Below are 22,620 nucleotides of genomic sequence, written 5' to 3'. Positions count from 1 at the left end.
CTGAAGAACGCTGCAGCATGTTGATATCATTGTGAGAACCTACCATGCTGAAGAAAGAATGCCATATCCAAAGATCCTGCAAAGCCACTGCCTCTAATATGATAGTCCACGCTTTAACATGCCCCTTGTACTGGCCCTGCCAAGCAAATGGACAGTTCTTCCACTCCCAGTGCATACAATCTATGCTGCCAAGCATGCCTGGAAAGCCTCTAACTGCCTTGGTCGCCAACAATCTCTCTGTATCAGCGGCATTTGGCTCCCTCAAGTACTCAGGGCCAAACACTACCACCACGGCCTTACAGAAGTTGTACAGTGACAACAGACATATGGACTCGCTCATACGCACATACTTGATACGTCTCCAACGTATCTATAATTTTTTATTGTTCCATGCTATTATGTTATCTGTTTTGGATGTTTAATGGGTTTTAATATGCTCTTTTATATTATTTTGGGACTAACCTATTAACCGGAGGCCCAGTGCCAGTTTCTGTTTTTTTTCTATTTTAGAATTTCACAGAAAAGGAATACCAAATGGAATGAAACCTTCGCGATGATCTTTCTTGGACTGAAAGCAAACCATGAGACTTGGAGTGGAAGTCTGGAACTCCGTGAGGCAGCCACAAGGCAGGAGGGCGTGCCCAGGGGGATAGGCGCGCCCCCACCCTCGTGGGCCCCATCTAGCTCCACCGACGTAGTTCTTTCACCTATATATACTCTTATACCCTAGATCGATCGCAGGGAGCCACGAAACCACTTTTCCACCGCCGCAACCTTCTGTACCCGTGAGATCTCATTTGGGGGCCTTTTCCGGCGATCTGACGGAGGGGGAATCGATCACGGAGGGCTTCTACATCAACAATATAGCCTCTCCGATGAAGCATGAGTAGTTTACCACAGACCTTCGGGTCCATAGTTATTAGCTAGATGGCTTCTTCTCTCTCTTTGATTCTCAATACAAAGTTCTTCTCGATGTTCTTGGAGATCTATTCAATGTAATACTCTTTTGTGGTGTGTTTGCCGAGATCCTATGAATTGTGGGTTTATGAACAAGATTATCTATGAATACTATTTGGTTCTTCTCTGAATTCTTATATGCATGATTTGATATCTTTGCAAGTCTCTTCGAATTATCGGTTTAGTTTGGCCTATTAGATTGATCTTTCTTGCAATGGGAGAAGTGCTTAGCTTTGGATTCAATCTTGCGGTGTTCTTTCCCAGTGACAGTAGGGGCAGCAAGGCACGTATTGTGGTTTATCCCTCTACATCATGTCATCTTGCTTAAAACGTTACTCTGTTCTTATGAACTTAATACTCTAGATGCATGCTGGATAGCGGTCGATGTGTGGAGTAATAGTAGTAGATGCAGAATCGTTTCGATCTACTTGACACGGACGTGATGCCTATATTCATGATCATTGCCTAGATAATTTCATAACTATGCGCTTTTTCTATCAATTGCTCGGCAGTAATTTGTTCACCCGCCGTAATACATGCTATCTTGAGAGAAGCCACTAGTGAAACCTATGACCCCCGGGTCTCTTTCTTATCATATTGCATCTATTTTATTTACATTGCATCTCGTTTACTATTTTGCAATCTTTTTACTTTCCAATCTATACAACAAAAATACCAAAAATATTTACTTTACTATCTTTATAAGATCTCACTTTTGTGAGTGACCATGAAGGGATTGATAACCCCTTTATCGTGTTGGTTGTAAGGTTCTTAATTGTTTGTGCAGGTACTAGGTGACTTGTGCGTTGTCTCCTACTAGATTGATACATTGGTTCTTAAAAACTAAGTGAAATACTTACGCTACTTTGCTGCATCACCCTTTCCTGTTCAAGGGAAAACCAACGCATGCTCAAAAGGTAGCAATACTTATCCACCAGATCGCCTGAAATTCCATATGCAAGCATGCAGATGGTCGCGGTGCATTTCTGGCAAGAGAAGAATCCAAACTTGCCAAGGGCATCGGTCTTGCACTCAAAATATGGGTCATGAGCAACCACTCCTTCTCGAATACGATTGAACGCATGCCTTGCCATACGAAAACGGCGACGGAATTTATCCGGCTTGAAGAGCGAGGTGTTCGTAAAGTAATCGACATAGAGCAGGGCGTGGCCTCTCTCCCTGTTGCGGTTCAGGTTGGGAGCATGGCCAGGGAGCGACCCCCTGTGCCGAGGAATCTGCCGCTCAATGTGGTCGTGAACGACCAGTGCAGCCACCACAATAACTTCATCATCCGAGGACGAATCGTTCGATGAATAAATGAAGTGGTGAAAGAAAAATTCATCTCCACTGTCCATTCCTTTGTGGGCAAAGTGTCGAACACCTTGCGGTCGTGGTGGCAAAGAGGCACGATGATCACCTCGATGCAGCAGGGGTGGTTGGCGGCCGGCTACTGGCCACTCTGGGGCACCCAACGGAAGCTGTCGTGGCCCATAGAGGTCGCCGGCGGTCGTATCCCCTCTGGCACCGGCTACGACGGCCAAATCTCCTCTGAGCGACGGCCAAAACTCCTACAAAAGCGCGGGCGTAGTGGCGGCCAAGTCGGGGCGTGGTTTGGTATGCACGGTCGGGGGGTAAGCAGTGAGGAGGCAGCCGGAGAATAGTGGCGGCGCCGGCGGCCGGGCGGGGCGGGAAAGAGCGGGTGGAGGTGCTGGAAGCGAATGGACTGCTAGTGTCCCCGACAGACGGGCCACGGGGGACAAGGGCGTGCATCGAGCCCATCCGCGTGATGTCTGTTTCACCCCAAACTTGGCGCATGTTTGGACAAAGAATGGATCAAAAACAGACGAAATCCGAATATTTATCTGTTTGGGATTGTGCGATGGGCCGCGTTATTCGTTCGTTCTATTTCAAACGGACGCATCCGGCCAGAATAAAGTCACGCGCTGGAATTGGCCTAACTTGATAAAGTTCACTCGAGTTCATACATGGTGTGTCGTTCTTGTGCTTTGAGGGAGCAGACAACATGTGACTCGAGACGACTTGGCGATGGCCATGGCCAAAGAAGTCACGAGAAAGGTCGCGGATGGCAAAAAGGTCTCCATCAACGCGTCAGCAAGCTACTCGTGTAAAACAGACCTGCTCACGCCTCTGACATGTCTCTGCGCATCGTGATCGTAGACGTGAGCAAGGAAGCGACGCCCGGTTGACATGCATACGGCCAACCATTTTGGGCTTAACATGCATATGCCCGAGCTGATTAAACTGAACGGAACGGTCGCATCGCAAAGTATCGTCTGGCAGGTCCCTCTTTGAGTAGATTTTCAAAGGGTTGATTTCGAGCTATTCGATGAAAGGATCGACATTACCAAATTTCTTTCTTCTATGACACGTCTGTTTTGTATAGAAGTTTGAATATCGACTCATCATTTTATAACTTATCCATGTAGGATAAGGATGCCTTTTTTCAATTGGAATGACTATTGATGTGCTTTTTTAATGTATTCTTACAGTCTTTTGTTTTTACACACATCATCATCCCAAAATTGCGTGTGTGTGTTTTTAATACAAGGCAAACGATTTGCTTCATTCATCAGTTAAGGAGTTGGACCAGAGTAAAAAAAGAACAGACGCAAGATCACTACTCTCCCGGTCAGATTGCACCCAAATATTTCGCACCCGCTATGGCCCAAAGCCTCGCCTCTTTCTGGATGGCGAGGCGAAGGATGAACGGAGGGGTGGATTTGTTTCACAAGACGTTTGCATTCCGCTCATCCCAGATGGCTTTAGCATAGTGAGGGGAAGACATTGCTCTTCTATGGACTCTTTGGGTTAATGCTCCTGGGTGTTGCCCAAACCAAGATGTCCACACTAAGAGCATCTCCAGCCGTTCGGCCCCCCAGGACACCGAGAAAGCGTCGACTAGAGCCGAACCGGCGTTTAATTTCGGCGTGGGGGCGATTGTGTTCCCAGTCGTTGACCCCAGGTCGCCCCCAACTCGGCGCAAACTCGGCAATTTGATTCACATTTGTACAAACGCGGCACAAACTCGGCGATTTCATTCAAATTTGTACAAAAAACAGAAAACAAACTACGCCTACTATGCCTAGCCCTACTACGCTGTTGCCGCCGCCTACCTTCTACATGCCGAGGAGTCCGTAGAACCGGGTGTAGTCGTCGCCGTCGTCGTCGTCGTCCTTGCTGCACCCATGACCAGGGTCGCCGACGCGCGGGGGGTTGGATGGGCCAGGCGCGTCCTCCTCCTCGTCGCTATCGAGGATGATGACGCCGCCCTCGCCGCGTCCACGGCGCCGAGCTTTGATATCCTCATAGGCCCGACGCTGGCACTCCACCTGCTCACGGACGTAGTCCGCCTTCGCCCACTTGAGGGCGGTCTCGTCGGCGGCGGCCATCTCCGCTGCTCCTTGACGGGGAGCAATCCCGGCTTGGTCTTTAGCCGGATGAGGCGGCGGGAACGAGGGGAGAGGCGGCCGCCCTCGTTGATGACGAGGGCGCCGCTACGGGTGTGGCGCCCAAGCGGCGTCTCATGCGGCTCCGGCTTGACAGGGCGGAGCACCGGCGACCCAGAGGAGAGCGAACCGGAACCCGACGATGAGGAGGTCACCGCGGCGTCCAGGAACTACCGCGGCGGCGAGAGAAGGACGAGGGCGCCGGGTACTCGAGGCACGGCGTGTTGCCGGTCTCGACGTGGTCGAGGACAGCTTCGAGGGTGCGGCCGGGCACGTCCCACCATTCGCACCGCCAGTCGGCGTTGAGGCGGCCGCGGAGGATGGTGCCGTTTGCAGAGGCGACCTGGTCGGCGTGGCGGCGGTCAAAGTACATCGTCCACAACGTGTGGCTGTCGGCGGCGTACCTCGGCTCTTCCGTTGCGCCTCCAACAGCGACGAACGGATGCAAGCGAACTCGGCGCGTCGTTCAGCCCCGGTGGGCACCGGGGGCACCGGGACGCCACCGGCGCTTAGCCTCCACGAGCCCGGCACCCGCATGTCTGGGGGCGCCGGGTGATACGTCTTCAACGTATCTATAATTTTTTTTGATTGCTCCATGTCATATTATCTACTATTTTGGACTATATTGGGATTTATTTTCCACTTTTATATTATTATTGGTACTAACCTATTAACCGGAGGCCCAGCCCAGAATTACTGTTTTTTTGCCTATTTGAGTGTTTCGAAGAAACGGAATATCAAACGTAGTCCAAACGGAATGAAACCTTCGGAAACATGATTTTCTCACCGAACGTGATCCAGGAGACTTGGACCCTACGCCAAGGCATCAGAGAGGCGGTCACGAGGGTGGGCCCCCCTCCTAGGGCGCGCCCCTGCCTCGTGGGCCCCTCGGAGCTCCACCGACGTACTCCTTCCTCCTATATATACCTACGTACCCCCAAACGAACAGATACAGAGTCAAAAACCTAATTCCACCGCCGCAACTTTCTGTATCCACGAGATCCCATCTTGGGGCCTGTTCCGGAGCTCCGCCGGAGAGGGCCGTCATCATGGAGGGCTTCTACAACATCATAGCCTCTCCGATGAAGTGTGAGTAGTTTACCTCACACCGTCGGGTCCATAGTTAGTAGCTAGATGGCTTCTTCTCTCTTTTTGGATCTCAATACAAAGTTCCCCCTCTCTCTTGTGGAGATCTATTCGATGTAATCTTCTTTTTGCGGTGTGTTTGTTGAGACCGATGAATTGTGGGTTAATGATCAAGTCTATCTATGAATAATATTTGAATCTTCTCTGAATTCTTTTATGTATGATTGGTTATCTTTGCAAGTCTCTTCGAATTATCCATTTGGTTTGGCCAACTAGATTGGTAGTTCTTGCCATGGGAGAAGTGCTTAGCTTTGGGTTCGATCTTGCGGTGTCCTTTCCCAGTGACAGAAGGGGCAGCAAGGCACGTATTGCATCGTTGCCATCGAGGATAACAAGATGGGGTTTATTTCATATTGCATGAATTTATCTCTCTACATCATGTCATCTTGCTTAAGGCGTTACTCTGTTTTTAACTTAATACTCTAGATGCATGCTGGATAGCGGTTGATGAGTAGAGTAATAGTAGTAGATGCAGAATCGTTTCGGTCTACTTGTCACGGACGTGATGCCTATATACATGATCATGGCTAGATATTCTCATAACTGTGCTCAATTCTGTCAATTGCTCAACAGTAATTTGTTCACCCACCGTAGAATAATTATGCTCTTGAGAGAAGCCACTAGTGAAACCTATGGCCCCCGGGTCTATTCTCATCATATCAATCTCCATCACTTTAATCTTGTTTTGCTTTTTTACTTTGCCTTTACTTTTTACTTTGCATCTTTATACCAAAAATATTATATCTATCAGATCTCACTCTCATAAGTGACTGTGAAGGGATTGACAACCCCTAATCGCGTTGGTTGCGAGTAGCTATCATTTTGTGCAGGTACGAGGGACTTGAGCGTGGCTTCCTACTGGATTGATACCTTGATTCTCAAAAACTAATGGAAATACTTATGCTACTCTGCTGCATCATCCCTTCCTCTTCGGGGGAAACCAACGCAAGCTCAAGAGGTAGCAAGAAGGATTTCTGGCGCCGTTGCCAGGGAGGTTCGCGCAAGTCAAGATTTGACTCCCGACAACGAGCCATTTCTGGCGCCGTTGCCGGGGAGTCTACGCAAAAAGTCAACATATCAAGTACCCATCACAATCCCTATCTCTCGCATTACATTATTTGCCATTTGCCTCTTGTTTTTCTCTCCCCCACTTCACCCTTGCCATTTTATTCGCCCTCTCTCTCTCTTTCTCTCTCTATCCTCCCTCTCTTTCTCTATTTGCCTCTTTTTGCCCGTTTCTTGTTTGCTCATATGGTTGGAATAGTTGTTTATTTATTACTAAACAGAGAACTTAAGATCTATGGATCCTCATCCGCTTGCCAATCTTTTTAAGGGATCCAATTATGATGAACCAATTCCTAGTGATTTGGATGCACTAGATTATCTTTATAAGCTTTTGCCTGAAATCCGTAAATCTGAAAGTCGTGATGAAGTGCTTTATGAAGTGACTCATGATAGATCTTTGAATAAAAAGCATGATTGCAATGATTTTATTATAAATTCTCTTGATGTCAATTGTGCTAATAAGGTGCAAAACCCTAAGCTTGGGGATGCTAGTTTTGCTATGTCTACTACTTGTTGCAATGATTATGATTGGGGTGATTCTTCTTATGATCTTGAAAATTTATTTAAACCCCGTGATGAATATGATATTGATAATAGTGTTTTCAATATTATTGAAAGTGGGTTTGGAAGAGTGTCAACTTTAGATCCCACATATTTGGAGAATGTTCAATCTTATGAAAATCTTGATAAAAGTGGGTTTGGAGAAGTCATGACTTTAGTTAATGTTAATCCCACTATTTTAGAAGAGTGTCAACTTTGCATGCATGTGGATCATGTTGAAAATATTTTATGTGATAGCTATTTTGTTGAATTTTCTTATGATCCTACATGTAATTACTATGATATAGGAAAATATGGTTGTAGAAATCTTCATGTTACTAAATTACCTCTCGTTATGTTGAGATTGTTATTGTTTCTTTCCGCTTCCTTGCATCGGCTAGTTTTTGCTTGCCTTGACAATTTGTTTGCCTATAAGATGCCTATGTATAGGAAGTATGTTAGACTTAGATGTGTTTGTCACATGTTTTATGATGCCCTCTTTGTGCTTCAATTCTTGTCTTTCATGTGAGCATCATTAAAATTATTAATGCCTAGCTAAGAAGGCTTTAAAGAAAAGCGCTTATTGGGAGACAACCCAATATTTTTCCTTGCTGTTATTTAATAAATAAATTATTTAGCCTCTGTTTTGGTTGTGTTTATTTGTGTTTAATTAATGTTTGTGCCAAGTAGAACCATTGGGAAGACTTGGGGAAAGTCTTGTTGAACTTGCTGTAAAAAACAGAAACTTTAGCGCTCACGAGAACTGCTGTCATTTTTATTTGAAGAGTGCTATTTAGTTAATTCTTTTTGAAGATGATTAATAGATACATTCCTCACGTCCATCAATTTATTTTAGAATTTTTGGGGTTCCAGATCTTGCAATAGCTATAGATTACTACAGATTGTTCTGTTTTTGACAGATTCTGTTTTTCGTGTGTTGTTTGCTTATTTTGATGAATCTATGGTTAGTAAAATAGTTTATAATCCATAGAGAAGTTGGAATACAGTAGTTTTAACACCAATATAAATAAATAATGAGTTCATTACAGTACCTTGAAGTGGTCTTTTGTTTTCTTTCGCTAACGGAGCTCACGAGTTTTCTACTTTAAGTTTTGTGTTGTGGAGTTTTCAAATTTTGGGTGAATTCTTTTGATGGATTATAGAACAAGGAGTGGCAAGAGCCTAAGCTTGGGGATGCCCATGGCACCCCCAAGATAATCCAAGGACACCAAAAAGTCAAAGCTTGGGGATGCCCCGGAAGGCATCCCCTCTTTCGTCCACTTCCATCGGTAATTTACTTGGAGCTATATTTTTATTCACCAACATGATATGTGTTTTGCTTGGAGAGTCTTGTATTATTTGTGTCTTTTTGTTTTAGAATGCCACAATCATCCTTGCTGTACACACCTTTTGAGAGAGCCATACATGAATTAAAATTTGATAGAATACTCTATGTGCTTCACTTATATCTTTTGAGCTAAGTAGTTTTGCTCTATGTGCTACACTTATATATTTTGAGCGTTATAATTTTGCTCTATGTGCTTCACTTAGATCTTTTAGAGAACAGTGGTGGATTTGTTTTAAAGAAACTATTGATCTCTCATGCTTCACTTAAATTATTTTGAGAGTTTTAATAGCATGGTAATTTGCTTAATAATAATATGCTTGGTATTCAAGATTTGTGAAACTTTCTTTTGAGTGTGTTGAATACTAAGAAAAGATTGAAGCATGATAATTTTTTTGAGATATGGAGGCGATAATATTAAAGTCATGCTAGTTGAGTAGTTGTGAATTTAAAGAATACTTGTGTTAAAGTTTGTGATTCCCGTAGCATGCACGTATGGTGAACCGTTATGTGATGAAGTCGGAGAATGATTTATTTATTAATTGTCTTCCTTGTGAGTGGCGGTCAGGGACGAGCGATGGTCTTTTCCTACCAATCTATCCCCCTAGGAGCATGCGCGTAATACTTTGCTTTGATAATTTCTAGATTTTTGCAATAATTATATGAGTTCTTTATGACTAATGTTGAGTCCATGGATTATACGCACTCTCACCCTTCCACCTTTCGCCGGTATCATACACCCACCATATACCTTCCTCAAAACAGCCACCATACCTACCTATTATGGCATTTCTATAGCCATTCCGAGATATATTGCCATGAAACTTTCCACCGTTCCGTTTATCATGACACATTCATCATTGTCATATTGCATATCCCGGTACACCGCCGGAGGCATTCATATAGAGTCATATTTTGTTCTAAGTATCGAGTTGTAATTGTTGAGTTGTAAGAAAAATAAAAGTGTGATGATCATTATTAGAGCATTGTCCCAAGTGAGGAAAGAATTAAGGAGACTATGATTCCCCCATAAGTCGGGATGAGACTCCGGACGGAAAAAAATAAAAGAGACCAAAGAAGCCCAAATAAAAAAAAGAGGTCATAGAAAAAGAAAAGGCCCAAATAAAAAATAAAAATAAAAAAATGAGAGAAAAATAGATAAGGTACAATGTTACTATCATTTTACCACACTTGTGCTTCAAAGTAGCACCATGATCTTCATAGTAGAGAGTCTCTCATGTTATCACTTTCATATACTAGTGGGAATTTTACATTATAGAAATTGGCTTGTATATTCCAATGATGGGCTTCCTCAAATTGCCCTAGGTCTTCATGATCAAGCAAGTTGAATGCACACCCATTTAGTTTCTTTTTGAGCTTTCATATACTTATAGCTCTAGTGCATCCGTTGCATGGCAATCCCTACTCACTCATATTGATATCTATTGATGGGCATCTCCATAGCCCATTGATACGCCTAGTTGATGTGAGACTATCTTCTCCTTTTTGTCTTCTCCACAACCACCATTCTATTCCACCTATAGTGTTATATCCATGGCTCACGCTCATGTATTGTGTGAAGATTGAAAAAGTTTTGAAAATGTTAGAGTACGAAACAATTGCTTGGCTTGTCATCGGGGTTGTGCATGATTTAAATACTTTGTGTGGTGAAGATAGAGCATAGCCAGACTATATGATTTTGTAGGGATAACTTTCTTTGGCCATATTATTTTGAGAAGACATAATTGTTGTGTTAGTATGCTTGAAGTATTATTATTTTTATGTCAATATAAACTTTTGTCTTGAATCTTTCGAATCTGAATATTCATATCACAATTAAGAAGATTTGCATTGAAATTATGCCAAGTAGCACTCTGCATCAAAAATTCTTTTTTTATCATTTACCTACTCGAGGACGAGCAGGAATTAAGCTTGGGGATGCCTGATACGTCTCCAACGTATCTATAATCTTTGATTGCTCCATGCTATATTATCTACTGTTTTGGACTATATTGGGCTTTATTTTCCACTTTTATATTATTTTTGGGACTAACCTATTAACCGGAGGCCTAGCCCAGAATTGTTGTTTTTTTGCCTATTTCAGTGTTTCGAAGAAACGGAATATCAAACGGAATCCAAACGGAATGAAACCTTCGGAAACGTGATTTTCTCACCGAACGTGATCCAGGAGACTTGGACCCTACACCAAGGCATTAGAGAGGCGGTCACGAGGGTGGGGGGCGCCCCCCCCCCTAGGGCGCACCCCCTGCCTCGTGGGCCCCTCGGAGCTCCACCGACGTACTCCTTCCTCCTATATATACCTACGTACCCCCAAATGAACATATACGGAGCCAAAAACCTAATTCCACCGCCGCAACTTTCTGTATCCACGAGATCCCATCTTGGGGCCTGTTCCGGAGCTCCGCCGGAGAGGGCCGTCATCACAGAGGGCTTCTACATCATCATAGCCTCTCCGATGAAGTGTGAGTAGTTTACCTCACACCTTCGGGTCCATAGTTAGTAGCTAGATGGCTTCTTCTCTCTTTTTGGGTCTCAATACAAAGTTCTCCCCCTCTCTTGTGGAGATCTATTCGATATAATCTTCTTTTTGCGATGTGTTTGTTGAGACCGATGAATTGTGGTTTATGATCAAGTCTATCTATGAATAATATTTGAATCTTCTCTGAATTTTTTTATGTATGATTGGTTATCTTTGCAAGTCTCTTTGAATTATCCGTTTGGTTTGGCCAACTAGATTGGTAGTTCTTGCCATGGGAGAAGTGCTTAGCTTTGGGTTCGATCTTGCGGTGTCCTTTCCCAGTGACACAAGGGGCAGCAAGGCACGTATTGCATCGTTGCCATCGAGGATAACAAGATGGGGTTTATTTCATATTGCATGAATTTATCTCTCTACATCATGTCATCTTGCTTAAGGCGTTACTCTGTTTTTAACTTAAACTCTAGATGCATGCTGGATAGCGATCGATGAGTGGAGTAATAGTAGTAGATGCAGAATCGTTTCGGTCTACTTGTCACGGATGTGATGCCTATATACATGATCATGCCTAGATATTCTCATAACTATGCTCAATTCTGTCAATTGCTCAACAGTAATTTGTTAACCCACCGTAGAATAATTATGCTCTTGAGAGAAGCCACTAGTGAAACCTATGGCCCCGGGGTCTATTCTCATCATATCAATCTCCATGACTTTAATCTTGCTTTGATTTTTTACTTTGCCTTTACTTTTTACTTTGCATCTTTATACCAAAAATACCAAAAATATTATATCTATCAGATCTCACTCTCGTAAGTGACCGTGAAGGGATTGACAACCCCTAATCGCGTTGGTTGTGAGTAGCTATCGTTTTGTGCAGGTACGAGGGACTTGAGTGTGGCCTCCTACTAGATTGATACCTTGGTTCTCAAAAATTGAGGGAAATACTTACGCTACTCTGCTGCATCATCCCTTTCTCTTCGGGGAAAACCAACGCAAGCTCAAAAGGTAGCACCAGGTAGTCCGCCTCGTAGAGGAGGCACGCCTTGTCCTCGCGAAGATGGCGTCGACCGAAGCCGTTCGCCACCGCGGCGTCTCCTGGGTAACGCTTGGCCATTGCTCATCGGCGGGGGAAGAGGTGAGAGTGGCTTCTGCAGCGAGACGAGGCGAGAGAGAAGGCGAGTTGTGGCGACTGTGGCGTTCACCGGCGGGGAGGTCAGCTTTTATAGCCGAAGCGGGGCGGTGAGAAGCTGGCCGTCGGGTGCCGCGTGAAGGGAGCGGGCGGGACGCGCGTCGTTGCGCCTCCACTGCGCCGCCCGTGAGGCATCAATGGGAGGCTGACCGGTGCGACAGCGCGACAGCCTTGGCATTGATTCCCGCAGGAACCGAGGCGATGGGGACGACAAAGCGGCGTGTCACTGACTCGGCGAGCCCTTTCCCCTTCGCACCAAAATCAGTTTCCCTAGCGCCCCCCAGCGCGCCGGGTTCGGCCTGGGTCCGCCGACGCCAGTTTCGGCCCAAACCGGCAAAAAACGGGCTTCTGGGGACGCGACTGTGTGGACGACGACGCTAAAAAATGGCCTGGGGGACCTGTTGAGGGCGCGGCTGGAGATGCTCTAACAAGATGGAGCCAATCCTTGACCAACCCCCACAGCCTCTGCATGAAACGACATTTCAAGAAGAGATGCTCGATGGTTTCTTGCTCCCTTGCAGAGGGGCATGGGCCGCAGTTTGGCCATCCCTTCTTGGCCAAACGATCAAACGTTCAGATTCATTAGGGCGTTTGCGGACAACCCAGGCGTATATGAATGATATAAAGGGTCTGGTTGAATCATGTTTTTCCTTCTCTCTTCTGTTCGATTATTGATCAGGCGCGTCGGAGAGATGTTTTGAGACGCTCGACTGTAAATGCTTTATAACCCGCAAAAAGAAAGACTGTAGATGCTTTAAGATGCCTTAATGGACATGAACCTCTCCGTCAAGGCGTCAGCAAGCTCTGGAAAACAGACCTGCTCATGTCTTTGACGGGTCTCTGCGCGTCGTATCTAGATGCGAGAAAGGAAGCAACGACCCACTTTGCCGCGCGTGGTCAGCTTCTGGCATGGGCACAGTGGATCTCACCCAGTTGTTTCTGTACAGCCATAAGCCGTAGCTCGTTTGGCCTCGTAGAGATATGCAATCATGCATGTTAGAGTAACTCTAGCAGATCCCGCATCCGGCGTGAACCCGCATAATTCCGGCGATTATACGGATTCGGTCCATTATTCTGGCTAGATCAGAGCCTGCATCGGTGTCCATCCCGTAAATATTTTTGCTGCAGCCCGCAAACGCTACCCCCAAACCAGTATAACTGTGGGTTTGCGAGGCAGATGCGGGTCGAAACCCTATCCCCTCCCCCCCCCACAGCCGCGTTTGCCCCCAATACCCCACCGCGCTGCTCGATTTGTCGCGCCGGCGAGCCTTCGACCGCCATGGCCGACTCGGCGGATGAGGCGGAACGCCGCCGCCGCGCCAGATCTGACACCGCGCACAAGCGGGGGGCACGTCGGTGGCTCAATCGCGGTACCCGGCCGCCGCCGGCATTCGACCGCCGCGAGCTCGAGGACTTTGATCTCGAGCTCGCCCGTCGCCACCACGCCTCCTCCGGCAACTGGTCTGCGGGGAGCTCATCCGGTAACTGGTCCGTGGGCGCATCGAGCTCGCAGCTCGTTCCGGTGAAGAGGGAGCCAAAGAAGACGGTGAAGAGGGAGCCGGAGGAGGCCGTGCCCGATGCGTCACCGTGCCAAGGCGTCATCGGGCCCGAGGACTACCTCCCCCCAGGACAGGAGGATCTCCTCGAGCGCGTCGTCCTCGAGCGGTCGACGAGGGAGTAGGAGGAGATGGAAGAGCGCATCCGGCATGAGCTCGAGTACGAGCGGCTTTTCTTCAAGACGGGCATCACGGCATCACAGGCGCACGCATCGAAGGAGGCTGACCTGCGCGCGATGAAGGCGGAGCAGGCGAAGCTCTACATCGACCTCGACTCCAACTCCGACTGATCGCCGCCAGTGGGAAGCTACCGTAGGAGCTCCGGTGAGCTCAATTTTGTTGTAGTGGTGCGGTAGCGTAGGCCCTGTCTAGCATCTCTGACCATTAATATATATGTATGTGGAGTGTACGAACTTATTATGCGAAGAAGAACCATCTATGCGAGCGAGCTCCGGCGAGCTGTTGCTTAAATTTCTCCCGCGAAACAACTTTTTTTAAATATTACGGGTTTGTTCGTAGTTTCTGTTCTGCCGCCGTGTTTTTCAGCCTGCATAAGCGCCCCCGCACGACCTGCAAACACAGTTTACAGTTCGGTAAAATACGGGGTCTGTTAAAGTTGCTCTTAGACGTGCACGGGCGACGACGACCTGACCATGCATGTAGTATCTCTACTCCTAATGTCTCAGTTGGTAGGTCGCGTTCCGGGTTTTATTTTCGTCCCACCTCACCCGGTCTTTTTTGGTACTTTTTTGGTACTTGCTCCCACCTCCCGCTCAGGCGAGACGGTTTATTTTCGTACTTCCTCCCACCTCCCAGGTAGTTCCCTCCACGCAAAAAAAATCAAACCAACCAATCTCTACTCCTAATGGAGCAGTTGGTAGTCTCCGCCGGTCAATTTTCGTCCCACCACTTTCGTCCGGTTTTTTTTCGTAGGTTAACCGTCGTAGATTTTTTTCGATGCTGGTTTCTTATTCACCGCTTAATTTACCCCTCAGCTCTTTCCTTGCAAATCAGCACTTCCCAAAGGTACACGCAATCACGGATCTAACTTACTAACTTATCCAAATCAACCGATACCTCTCATTATTGCAAATTTCTTTAGGAAACAAATAATAGATTTTAAGGAAACAAATAAAAGATTTTAAAGACGCATCATACTTTAAGGAAACAAATCAGCCCCTGCTCTCATTCATAAAAAATAAATCGCAATCAATACAGGTATTGATGATCAGATTAGTTACCATATAAAAAATAAATCGCAATCAATCAAGTATTGATGGGATATTTCCTTATATTGATGTGATTTTCCCTTTCTTATCATCAATCATCTCTACTGCCTAAAAAAATGCCTAGCTTTCCTTTTCCTGACAACCGACCGCGTCCCGTCTCCCTACATCCGCCCTTGTTGCTCTGCCTCCCGCACGAAAAAACCCTCCTAATGTCTCAGTTGGTAGGTCGCGTTCCGGGTTTTATTTTCGTCCCACCTCACCCGGTCTTTTTTGGTACTTGCTCCCACCTCCCGCTCAGCCGAGACGGTTTACTTTCGTACTCCCTCCCACCTCCCAGGTAGTTCCCTCCACGCAAAAAAAATCGAACCAACCAATCTCTACTCCTAATGGAGCAGTTGGTAGTCTCCGCCGGTCAATTTTCGTCCCACCACTTTCGTCCGGGTTTTTTTCGTAGGTTAACCGTCGTAGATTTTTTTCGATGCTGGTTTCTTATTCACCGGTTTATTTACCCCTCAGCTCTTTCCTTGCAAATCGGCACTTTCCAAACGTACACGCAATCACGGATCTAACTTTACTAACTTATCCAAATCAACCGATACCTCCCATTATTGCAAATTTCTTTAGGGAACAAATAATAGATTTTAAGGAAACAAATAAAAGATTTTAAAGACACATCATACTTTAAGGAAACAAATCAGCCCCTGCTCTCATTCATAAAAAATAAATCGCAATCAATACAGGTATTGATGATCAGATTAGTTACCATATAAAAAATAAATCGCAATCAATCAAGTATTGATGGGATATTTCCTTATATTGATGTGATTTTCCCTTTCTTATCATCAATCATCTCTACTGCCTAAAAAAATGCCTAGCTTTCCTTTTCCTGCCAACCGACCGCGTCCCGTCTCCCTACATCCGCCCTCGTTGCTCTGCCTCCCGCACGAAAAAAACCCTCTCGTTTGACCTCCCCCAAACCCCGCACGATGGGAAAACCCAGCCACCTGCTTCCCATCCTCTCGACCGCTCCATACGTCCAGATCGCGGCCCCATCCCCATCCTCCTCTCACGTCACGGCGGCCGATGGACTGCCGCCACCACCCTCCTACTCTCTCGCCGCCGCCGTCGCCACCAATCCCGGCAAAGGCGCCGTTGCTGCTATGTCGCCTCCTTTCCCCATCCAAGCCTGACCATGGCAACGGCGCCCTCTCATGTGTCCCGCGGTGAGGTTTGGGGGAGGCGCGACCACAATCCAGTAGGGATCTCACCGCGGACCCATCCGCTGGGACGGGTGTTGCCTCCGTTGCGAATGGGATCGAAGGGAGGGACTACTTCATCGTCAAGGTCGGCGAGGCAGCGGCCGATTGGGAGCCCGGTTGTGAACATGGGAGTTCGTCCCCATGGAGGCGGCGGCCGATTGGGAGCCCGGTTGTGAACATGGGAGTTCGTCCCCATGGAGGCGGCGGCCGTGGAGATTGGATGTGAAGTAACCCCACTTGCCGGTGGTGGAGGCTTGCCATCCATGTGATCCTTTCTTCTCCCGGTATCCCCATTCCTTGCTTTCCATTACAAAAGCGAGCATGAATGAGAGCAGGGGCTGATTTTCATCAATTCATTTCTCATATTTTTAGTTGCTTTTTTGAGATTATACAAGATGCTCCCGATCTGTTTTGTCAAATTACTTGGATCATCTTATGGAATTGACAACCATCGTATGTTTCACCTCATGTTATTTCTTAATCCTTGTCCCACTAGGCATCCACTACATGTTTGGTAATGACGTGATGTTGAGGCGGCTAGGAGAAGCTCAGCAGCCAGATCAAGGGCTATCGAGATGGATCTGGGAGCCAAGCAGTAGTTCTTCTGTTAAATTTTGGTTATTATCTTTTCTATTGTTACGATTGTGGGATGGTTGATTTTGACTCGGTGTAACATTTGCATTTGTTTCCCCAGCTTGTTGGCGTATATGCGTGGCACTGCGGCAACTAATCAAGAGCGAGGACAGTGCACATCAGAGCTACGCTGAATGTAGCGAGCCAACCACGAATTGGGTATGTTCACACGAGGGATGGGAGAGGAGAGGAACATTAACATTTTTCATGATTTGGATGAAAATTTCAGTTCGTAGTTTCTCCGTATGTGGCAACACACTAGCGGTACTCATGGGCTTAGGATGAAAGTAGCGCCAGCAGAATCAGTAGGTTGGATGGGAAGGCGGTTGTTGCCCTTGTCCCTTGGTGCTAGCCTACCGTGGCGGCCTCACTAACTTGCTCATTGTGAATACGAGTTCGTGGGGTCGCGAGTTGCTGCAGATTTGTTTTTATCACTTTTTACAATATTTATTGATGTATCCTTAACTCATCGAGTCATTTTTAGCTTTGATTTCCCATATACGCCAGCCTAAATATCCCATGGTCAGAATATTTGCATGGTTAGTGGACATTGTCCCTTTCTTTCTAATGTTTAGTATTTTATATTTCCGATAGAAATAATTTTATCCGCTTATTTTGGGAAGTGCACATAGGTAGGTCAACATATTTTATAGCTCTTTCAGATGTAAAAGCATGTGTTGCATAAGAAATTATTATCTTCCAAGCATACTCACATTTCACTAACAAATAGGGGGAGGTTCAGACTTCAGAGCAATGATAAAAAGGTTTGTTCCTCACTCTTTTGTTGGAATTTTAGTTCCAAGTTAACATGATTTCTTATCAGCTTCATAACTCATGCATTTGCTTAATTAGGTGATAAGTAGAGCAAAAAAAAATTGATCATGTTATTGTGGGGTTTGTTTAAACTCCAGCATAAGGAATTCTCGTTTAAGAAAAAAGACTTTTGGCTTCTTTAATTACAAATTGATTGCAACATCGTGTTAGTATGTGATTTCTCACATCTGGTTATAATATTTGTGAAGACGTGCATTGCACGTGCACTTGGAAGCGGGCCCGTGGCCCGCGCCGGACGGCGCCGACGCCGACCCGGGCCACCTCTTCCGCGTATTCTTGGAGCTGTGGCTGGCCGATTTATATGAAATTAATTCCCTCAGTTCTGGTGGCAATAATAATACACATAATCCATATTGTTATGCACTAGCGTGTGTGTGTGAAATAGATGGATTATGGTCCCATACCCAATAAGATGGATATGTGTGTGCGTTAGAGAGAGGAAGAGGGGGAGAGAGAGTGAGGAAGAGGGAGGGAGAGTGTGTGTGTGTGAGGATTTGATGGTAAGAAAGGTCGTCAATGTCATAATATTGAACTTTTAAAGTTAATGTGGCCCCGTTACAACGCACGGGTGTTCTTCTAGTAGTAATAGTACTGGTGCACGTAGCGTTTTTTAGGGGAGTGCGCGTAGCATTCGCCGAAGGCTTGTAGTAGATCTCTTGAGCACGAAATATTGCTGCAGAGGTGTCGTAGTTTACACCGCTGATTCGGTCGTGGAACGATGGCGTGGGAGCCGATTGTAGTACAACGAACCGCACGCTTATATATTTTTGTTTCCTAGATATGTGTCGCCCGGTGACCGTAAAATCGCACGAGGGTCAATGAAGATGGCTTATATTATCGTGCATCGGGAGCTGTGATCATCGATGACTGCCTGCCGACAGATGATGAGTTCTTTCGGCAAGGGCATCAGGCTGGTTGTAATGGGGAGTATTATGCATATGATACTAGTGTATGATATTATTTCTTTAATGCATATTATCATATATTAGTACCATGTAGTATTTTATTTATTGTCATGCATGACACAAAGTAGCATAGTATTTATTATGATACGGTATCATGATATGATACTACACCCTCTCTTTCTTCATTTAATGCTATGTCACCTCATCAAAATTGTCTAGTTGACATGTATGATACTACCATTACGACCAGCCTCATAGTACATTGCGCCCGAGAGAGCAATGGCACGGCGCATGCGCTCGCTCGAGCGAGTTATAGAAGGAAGCTGTCCGAGGTGTGGCAAGATAAACTTGAGTTTCTTATTCCTTCACTTGTAACAGACATGGTCCTAGTTTAATAAAGGTTGCTAAAGTTCAAAATAAAGATGGCTTGCACGTTTTACATTGACAGCACGGCACCGTTGCGTACACTCGTCACCCCCTCGATCCATTCAGTGGTCTGTACAGGGACTGGTTGGGTCTACTGCACCAACCTGAACCGGGAGTAAAAAGAGAGTTCGGTCTGTGCGGCGATTTCGATCTTGTTCCACTGGTACGTGCGCGTGCGGTGTTTGTGCGTCAAAAACTCGAGAGCGCACCCTCCCTCCCCAGCGCGCACATCGATCGCGCGTCACAGGCCGACGGTGACCCTGCGAGACTACCTGCCCGACCACGCTCATAGGCCCGGCGAGTTGCAGCGTGGACAGATGTGTGGAGCACTATCAAATCGGCAACAAATTCTTTAAGGGCGACGAACGCCGGCCCAGCGGTTATGTTCGGTCGCGCATGCGATTTTTTTTTTCTTTTTGAAACAAGACAAAAGGCTTGCCATTTTCATCGATAAAGAAGAGGATTTAAGACAATGATCCCAACAAAGGGCAAATAAAAGGCTTGTGATTACATGCTAATAGAAAAGTTGCGTCCGCGTCGCACACAAGGGGCCGGCTCAGGCGAACCCTATAGCGCCGTCCCCACCAGCCTCCCTACTCCAGCCTCTTTTCTCACCGCCACTGGGCAACGTTGACGGGCAAAGCCCGTGCGGTAGCCGGCAGCGGCCGGCCCTCTCCTCTCGTGCGGCGGTACCCCCTCCTAGATGAGGCGCCGGCTGGTAGCGGGTGGACGCCGGGGCGGCGGCCTCGGGACCTGGCGGGATGGGCCGGCTTCTGTGGATGTAGAGGTAGCGCAGCAGTCGGTTCTGGCAGCGCTCGACGGCGGTATGGCCGTGGCTCGGATCTGGCACGGTGGAGGTCTGGGGGTGCGGGAGCGTGGCCGCTGGGTCGTCCTGGTCTGGCCCGACCAAATTTGACCGCCTAGGCTGCGGGTGGCGCCGAGGCTCCCATCGCTGTTGCTCCGGTGCTGGTAGGCTCGATGAGGAGGCTGGTCGGGCGCCATGGTTGTGTGTTGTGGTATCCCGGGGGCGGCGCTGCACTCCCTGGTCATGCGGGCGGCGGGGTTGTGGCGGGTGGATGCAGGCCCTGGTCTCCCTCGACCAGGGATTGTGGTGGGCACGATGGTTGGCGGCACGGTAGCATCCGGCTCCCCCCCTTCACGGTGATGGCCCAAGATGGCAGCTTTGCCCCCCCCCCTCCAGTTTGTCGCGCTCCGGAAATTGATGGACACGGCGGAGGAGAAATCCGGCGCGGCTACGGCTTCGGGCAAAGGCGACGCTTGTGAGCGCCGTCTCCTCCCTAGGGGCGTTGTCATGGCCATGTCCATTCCCTGTTCTGAAACCAGGGGAAACCCTAGGCTCGGTTCGCCGGGCCAGGCAGCGGCAACATCTCGGCGCCATCCCCGTCTTGGAGGCGCTGCCTAGGTTTTCAGGGTGCGTCCGAAGGAGCATCTGGTGGACTACCTCGCTCGCCTCGGCGGCGAGTCTTGGGGTGCCAAGTTGTCATGTGTGGGTTGTCGCTATGAGCAGGAGCATCCGGGGCGCTATGTACTCCATCATCGAGACCTCTTCGACGACGTCTTCTTCGAGCCAGGCTAGCTCCCACTGTCCGCTTGTCGATCCTCTAGGAACCAAGGATGGAGGGTGTGTTGATATAGTTTGGTTAGGTGTTTTTGTCGCGTTTTGAGGTGTTTGATACAGGGGAATGCGGCTTGTGTGTTATGTGCTCGTCCTCTTCTCCATTGTTTGGCTTAAGTATGGCCAAGGCGGGTTAGTTGTCGGTGTTGTCATGGTGGATGTGGGTGCTAACCTCGAGGGGTAGCATGTTGCCAAAAGGCATTGTATCGGTCGCCTCGGCTCTTCTTCTTTAATATATAGTACGCACACTCATGCGTCTTCAAGAAAAAAAGGCTTGCGATTGACTCCGGCCGCCGGTGGTAGCGAGGCGGGCTACCACGCGCCACCGCCGTGCATGTGCGTGGTGGCCTTGGACGGCTGGCAGCGGGTGGACGCCGGGGCGGCGGCCCCGGGACCTGGTGGGATGGGCCGGCTTCTGTGGCTGTAAGGGCAGCACGTTAGTCGGTTCTGGCAGCACTCGGTGACGGTATGGTCGTGGCTCGGATCTGGCGCGGTGGCCATGGACTGCGTGGCTTGATAGAGGTAGGGGGTTGCGAGTGCGGCGTGGGAGCTGGCAGCACAGCTTGCTGGTGTGGATGGCCGCGCATGGCCGCTGGGTCGTCCTGGTCTGGCCCGGCCAGATCTGGCCGCCTGGGCTGCGGGTGGCGTCGGGGCTCCTGTCACTATTGCTCCGGTGCTGGTACGCTGGGGCGGCGGCCCCAGGCTGCGGTGGACTCACCCTCTTATTCCCGGGGCGGATGCGCGATGAGGAGGCTGGTCGGGCCCCATGGTTGTGTGATGTGGTATCCCGGCGGTGGCGTTGCACTCCCTGCCTGTGCGGGCGGGGGGGGGGGGGGGGGGGGGGGGGGGGGGGGGGTTGTGGCGGGTGGATGTAGGCCCTGGTCTCCCTCGACCAAGGGTTGTGGTGGGCATGTCGGTTGGCGGCATGGTGGCATTCGGCTGCCCCCTCTTCACGGTGATGGCCTAAGGTCGCAGCTTTGCCCCCCTTCTAGTTTGCAGCGCTTTGGAAATTGATGGACACGGCCAAGGAGAAATCCTGCGCGGCTACGGTGACGCTTGTGGGCGTTGTCTCCTCCCTGGGGGTGTTGTCATGGCCGGCCATGTCCATCCCCTGTTCTAACACCGGAGGAAACCCTAGGCTCAGTTCGCCGGGCTAGTCAGCGGCGACGTCTCGACGCCGTCCCCTTCTTGGAGGCGCTGCCTAGGTGCTCATGGTGCGTCCGGAGGAGCAGCTAGTGGGCTGCCTCGCTTGCCTCGGCAGTGAGTCTTGGGGTGTCAAGTTGTCATGTGTGGGTTGTCGCTATGGGCAGATACATGCATGTAAAGCTTTGCTTTAAGACGAGAGCATGAACATTCTACGTGGAGTTTTTTTTTCGTTCTTCTTCGACGATAATCATTAGGATGGGATCCCGGTTGGCAACTTGAGATTAACATGGTGGACGTTGCTTATTTCTCTTGCCTCTTAGGCGTATTTGCTTCTTGTCTGTATTCAGACTTGTGCCTTCTTCCGTTGCACTGATTGATATAATGTTGGGCCATGTTGACCTCTATTTGGTGAAATATTTATGTATTGACATATGTATGCCCTATTGTATCTCGTATTCTTTTTTTAAGAGTAGTTGTATTTATTGTGATGTCCACCTTCTTACCAACATATGACACTTGCGTTGATATTCGTCATATATTGGGATGACCAATAAGCGCTTCTATCCATAGTGAAGATTGCAAAGTCTTTGTTGGGCTAGGACCGCATGTTAACCGTTACATGTGGCTTCGGTGGCATGATGGCTGACATGGGAAGTGGCTATGGTGAGATAACATGGGTGGCATGAGAGGTGGCTACAGTGTACACATGGGTGGCATGGAGGTGCCTATGGTGGTAATGTGAGTGGCATGAGAGGTGGCTTCGGTGAAGATGGTGGCATAGATGGAT

The sequence above is a fragment of the Triticum urartu genome, chromosome 3 (genome assembly GCF_003073215.2).
Source record: "Triticum urartu cultivar G1812 chromosome 3, Tu2.1, whole genome shotgun sequence".
Taxonomy (NCBI): Eukaryota; Viridiplantae; Streptophyta; class Magnoliopsida; order Poales; family Poaceae; genus Triticum; species Triticum urartu.
This window is presented reverse-complemented; position numbering follows the sequence as displayed.